A 6118-nucleotide genomic window follows, 5' to 3' on the forward strand; every position below is an offset into this window, starting at 1 on the left:
CAGTATCATCACATAGCCTATACCATGTCAACACCTTATCCTTCAAATATAAAGGAAAGACCTTCTTCTTGACCTCATCCTAGGGCACACCTGTAAGCTTAAATAAACCACAAACCTCATCTACATAGATTAGATGCAAGTCTGGATGTGATGTTCCATCTCCTGTAAAAGGATTAGCCACCAGTTTCTCAAGCATACCCAAAGGAAATTCAAAGAAAATATTTTCAGTAGGTGCAGCAGGTTGAGGAGCAACTATTTGTGCTTCCGTTCGAGGTGAAGATACCCCGAACAATCCCCTCAAAGGATTAGTATCCATATGTACAAGTGACAACAAATTTCAGCACACTATATGAATGTTTCCTTACCAAGTTCCACTTACCAAAGGCGCTTCACTCCCCGGCAATGGCGCCAGAAAAGAGTCTTGATGAGCCAAAAGTATAAGGGATCAATCATAGTCCTTTCGACAAGTAAGAGTGTCGAACCCAACGAGGAGCAGAAGGATCTGGCAAGTGGTTTTCAGCAAGGTAAAATCTGCACGCACTGAAATTGTCGGTAACAAGTGATTGTGTGGTGAGATGATTCGTAGCAAGCAACAAGTAACAAAAGTAGCAACGGTGCAGAAAAGGGGCCCAATCCCCTTTGTAGCAAGGGACAAGCCTGGACAAAGTCTTATAGGAGGAAAAACGCTCCCGAGGACACACGGGAATTTCTGACATGCTAGTTTTCATCATGTTCATATGATTCGTGTTCGTTACTTTGATAGTTTGATATGTGGGTGGACCGGCACTTGGGTACTGCCCTTACTTGGACAAGCATCCCACTTATGATTAACCCCTCTCGCAAGCATCCTCAACTACAAAAGAATAAGTAACACAAAGTCTAACCATAGCATTAAACTAGTGGATCCAAGTCAGCCCCTTACGAAGCAACGCATAAACTAGGGTTTAAGCTTCTGTCACTCTAGCAACCCATCATCTACTTACTACTTCCCAATGCCTTCCTCTAGGCCCAAATAATGGTGAAGTGTTATGTAGTCGACGTTCACATAACACCACTAGAGGAAAAACAACATACAACATATCAAATTACCGAACGAATACCAAATTCACATGACTACTATTAGCATGACTTATCACATGTCCTCAGGAACAAAAGTAACTACTCACAAAGCATAATCATATTCATGACCACGGAGGTAATGAGTAGCATCAAGGATCTGAACATAAACTCTTCCACCAAATAATCCAACTAGCATCAACTACAAAGAGTAATCAACACTACTAGCAACCTTACAAGTACCAATCGGAGTCGCGAGATGGAGATTGGTTACAAGAGATGAACTAGGGTTTGGAGATGAGATGGTGCTGATGAAGATGTTGATGGTGACGAGTCCCCTCCGATGAGAGGAGTGTTGGTGATGACGATGGCGACGATTTTCCCCTCCGAGAGGGAAGTTTCCCTGGCAGGATCGTCCTGCCGGAGCTCTAGATTGGTTCTGCTCAAGTTCCACCTCCTGGCGGCGGCGAAACCACGAAAAAGCTCCTCCTTGATTTTTTCTGGACGAAACACTTCATATAGCATAAGAGGGGGGGCAAGTGTGCCTGTAGGGTGCCCACAAGCCCTCATGGCGCAGCCTGGGGGGCGGCCGCGCATTGCAGGCTTGTGACCACATGCACGGCCCCTCTGGCACTTCTTCGGCCCAGTATTTTTGGTAAACCGGGAAAAAGTCATCATTGATTTTTACGGCGTTTGGAGTTGCGCAGAATAGGTATCTCAAAGTTGCTCCACTTTCAGGCCAGAATTCCAGTTGCCGGTATTCTCCCTCTTCATGTAAACCTTGCAAAATAAGAGAGAAAAGGCAAAAGAATTGTACCGTGAAGTGAAATAACAGCCTAAGAAGCGATAAATATCAATGTGAAAACATGATACAAAATGGAAGTATCAATGTTTCATAGCCTTATGGTGTGATTACTTCGGTTTTGCTTGAAAACGTGCACACATGCAAACACTAAGCATTATATCTGGCCTAGATGCACATAAATACAGTAAAGAGCCAATCATTGAGCGATATACCTGCTAATCGAATTCTTTACCATTTTTTCAGTGCAGAGGTGGGCGTTGGTAGGCATAGGAGTCTTTGCGCCTTTGCATTCATGCATGTCAAATTTGCTCAGAACATCTTTGAGGTATTTGTCCTGTGATATGAAGATGCCATTGCATTGTTGACGAATTTGAAGACCTAATAAGAACTTTAGCTCCCCCATCATAGACATTTGATAATCTTCACTCATCATGTAAGCAAATTCATCACTGTAACGTTTGTCAGTACATCCAAATATGATGTCGTCGACATATATTTGGCACACAAATAGTTCATTGTCATAGTTTTTTCTGAAAAGAGTTGGATCGAGTGAACCAGGTTTGAAGCCTTTCTTCATGAGGAATTCCTTCAATGTATCGTACCATGCCCGAGGGGCTTGCTTGAGGCAATAGGGAGCCTTATTGAGTCTGAAGACTTTCTCTGGATTCTTCGGATCCTCAAAACCAGGGGGCTGAGCAACATATACTTCTTCCTCAAGCTTACCATTGAGGAATGCACTTTTCACATCCATTTGATATAAGGTAATGTTATGATGATTAGCATAAGCAAGTAGTATTCGAATAGTTTCAAGTCTAGCAACAGGTGCAAAAGTTTCATCGAAGTCAATTCCTTCAACCTGTGTGTAGCCTTGGGCTACAAGTCGTGCCTTATTCCTCACCACTTGACCATCTTCATCTTGCTTGTTTCGGAAAATCCACTTGGTGTCGATGATATTGTGCTTGCGAGGATCTGGTCGTGTGACGAGCTCCCACACATGATTTAGCTTGAATTGAAGAAGTTCATCTTGCATGTCTTGTATCCACTCAGGTTCCATGAAAGCCTCAGCAACTTTTGAAGGTTCTGTGATAGACACAAAAGAAGAATGCCCACAAAAGTTAACTAAGTGTGAAGCTTTTGAGCGAGTGAGAGGACCTGGCGCGTTGATGTCATCGAGGATTTTGTGAAGTTCTACTTCATTTGCAATCCTCGGATGAGCTGGTTGAGGATTTCGTCTGGGTTGAGGAATTGGTTCTGGAACAATTTCCTGAGGAGCATCTTCTTGATTTTCGTCAGTATTTGGAGTGATTTCTTCAGCAACTTCCTCAGTTGGAACAATGTCTTCAGTAGCTTTGTGCTTGATTGCTTCCTCAGGAGACAATTTATCTGGATCAGGAGGCATTTGCTCTCTTTGCGAGTCATTTGTTTCATCGAACCGCACATCTACAGTTTCAACAACCTTGTTGTGATAGGTGTTGAAGACTCTGTAGGTGTGCGAGTCCTTTTCGTAACCAAGCATAAAACCCTCATGTGCCTTAGGTGCAAACTTTGAGCTATGGTGAGGATCTCTAATCCAGCATTTTGCACCGAAGACTTTGAAATAACTTACATTGGGTTTCTTGTCAGTGAGGAGTTCATATGAGGTTTTCTTAAGGAATTTGTGAAGATAATACCCTGTTGATGTTATGGCAAGTAGTGTTAATTGCTTCAGGCCAGAAATGACAAGGAGTATGATATTCTTCACGCATGGTCCGTGCCATTTCAACCAGAGTCATGTTCTTTCTTTCGACGACGCCATTCTACCGAGGAGTATAAGGAGCACACAATTCGTGAGTAATACCTAGTTCATCAAGATAATCATCAAGACCAGTGTTTTTGAATTCTGATCCATTATCACTCCTGATGTGTTAGATCTTGACGCTGAAGTTCGTCGAGGCCCTTGAGGAAAATCGTTTGAAGACTTCCAGCACTTCAGTTTTATACAGAATGATGTGCACCCAAGTATATCTAAAGCAATCATCAACTATAACAAAGCCGTATAGAGATGTTGAATTTGTTAGAGTGGCATAATGAGTAGGTCCGAAAAGATCCATGTGAAGCAATTCAAATGGACGAGTAGTGGTCATGATAGTCTTCGAGGGGTGTTTGGATCTGGTCATTTTTCCAGACTCACAAGCACCGCAGAGGTGGTCCTTGAGGAATTTGACTGATTCAATGCCAATGCATGCTTCTTCTTCGCCAGCGTGTGCAAATTCCTCATGCCTGCATGACCAAGTCTTCGATGCCATAGCCATCCTTCTTAGGTTTTTTCTAGTAAGCATGTGGCTGGTTGAGGACCTGTAGAAAAATCAACAATGTACAAATCCCCTCTTCTAACACCTTCGAAGACTTTGGATCTGTCAGATTCCATGATGACAACACATCTATATTTTGCAAAGATAACAACCATATAAAGATCAGAAAGCATTGAAACTGACATGAGGTTAAACCGAAGGGATTCAACAAGCATCACTTTGTCCATGTGCCTGTCCTTGGAAATAGCCACTTTGCCAGCATAAGCGATTTGCTTCAGGGGTGATGGAGTCAGTGGCATATTCATCAGCAAGCTATCGTCAACAGTCATGCGTTGTGTGTAGCCACTATCAAGAACCCACACAGTACTGTTGGGTTTGTCATCCTGCAGATGAATTAGTACAGCTTCCCATGTCATATGCTCCAGACTTGAAGAATATGATATCAATTTCATTAGATAGGAATTTCATCATAAACAGTAATTTGAGGACGTGTGAAATGTTTTCATTTCATCAATATTAGCTTGCCTCCTATCAAGCATTTTCCTCAGGTCTCCAACAAATTCTTCAGATGATGATTTTCATCTGGAGACCTGTCCTGCAGAAGTGATTAGTTCAATTTCTTCACCACCCACATCTAAAGGGGTGGTAAAGAGTTCATCATCATGCGAGGACCATATGAGAAAGGTGGCATTGAAGCTAATTCACTTCACTTCACAGTAGGGGGTTAGAGTACTCAAATGAATAGGCAGAGAAGTTCTTTGAGGATTTATGAACATAGTGATTTGAGGAATGATGGTCATATTCATATCCCTTGTAATTTCCCTGCATATGAGTAGCATTAGCACGAGTACGAGAATAGTTTTGACCAGTTGAGGATTTTGATCATCTTGAAGACTTTGGTCCTCCTGAGGAATTTGATCTGGGGTTCAGATTCTTCATAGGTGGTGTCATGAGGACATTCACCTGAAAATTTTCAAGGCAACTTTTGGGGACCCAGATTTTCCTCAGGGGTGGTCCATTCCTGCAGTTAGTTCCAACATATCGAGCAAATACTTCACCAGATTGGTTTTTGAACAGTTTATAGTTGGAGTCAAATGACTCATCTGAGGAATAGGATAATTCACACGCAAAGCCTGTTAGATTGGAAGGATCAACAGGAGGCCCTTTAGGAGTAACCCATGAGGTTTTGGGGTACTTCTCAGGTTTCCAGTATGATCCATCAGCATTCAGTTTCCTCTCAAAGGCAATTCCTTCTTTCCTTGGGTTCCTATTCAAAATCTGCTTTTTGAGCACATCGCAAAGGGTTTGGTGCCCTTTGAGACTTTGGTACATGCCTGTCACATACAATTCCTTCAGTCCTGCATTTTCATGAGTAACACTTGTGGTTTCCTCAAGTGAGTAATTTGATACCACGTGGGCAGTTGAATAATTTGTAGAAATAGAAGCATTTGATGATTCTGGTGAAGAATTGGAAGTTTCACGTTCGTTGCATTTAAGACATGGAGGAATGTGTTCAACCTGAGCGGCACTGATCTGTTGAGCGAGTAATGAATCATTTTCCATTCAAAGATCATCATGAGACATCCTCAGCTTCTCAATATCAAGTTTCCTTTGAAGGAATTCATAGGAAAGTTTCTCATGATTAGCGAGGAGTGTGCCATGAAAACCTTGAAGATTATCAAATCTGGACTGAAGACTTTTCATATCTTCAATGAGGATTTGGGTAAGATTCATTTCATTATTCAATAGGTCATCGCTTCTGTCTAGCAGTTTCTGAAGCTTTTCAATGGCAATTTGTTGTTTGGTTGCAATGATAGCAAGTTTACTGTAGTTGGGTTTGTTATAATCATGAGGTTCACAGTCACTGGAATCAGAGGAGGAAGCATCATTCGGTACCTTTGAACCTTTTGCCATCAGCATAGTCATCAGTGTGGATGGCGTTGTCATTTCCTTCAAGGTTTAAGAT

The sequence above is a fragment of the Hordeum vulgare genome, chromosome 2H (genome assembly GCF_904849725.1).
Source record: "Hordeum vulgare subsp. vulgare chromosome 2H, MorexV3_pseudomolecules_assembly, whole genome shotgun sequence".
In the NCBI taxonomy this organism is placed as follows: domain Eukaryota; kingdom Viridiplantae; phylum Streptophyta; class Magnoliopsida; order Poales; family Poaceae; genus Hordeum; species Hordeum vulgare.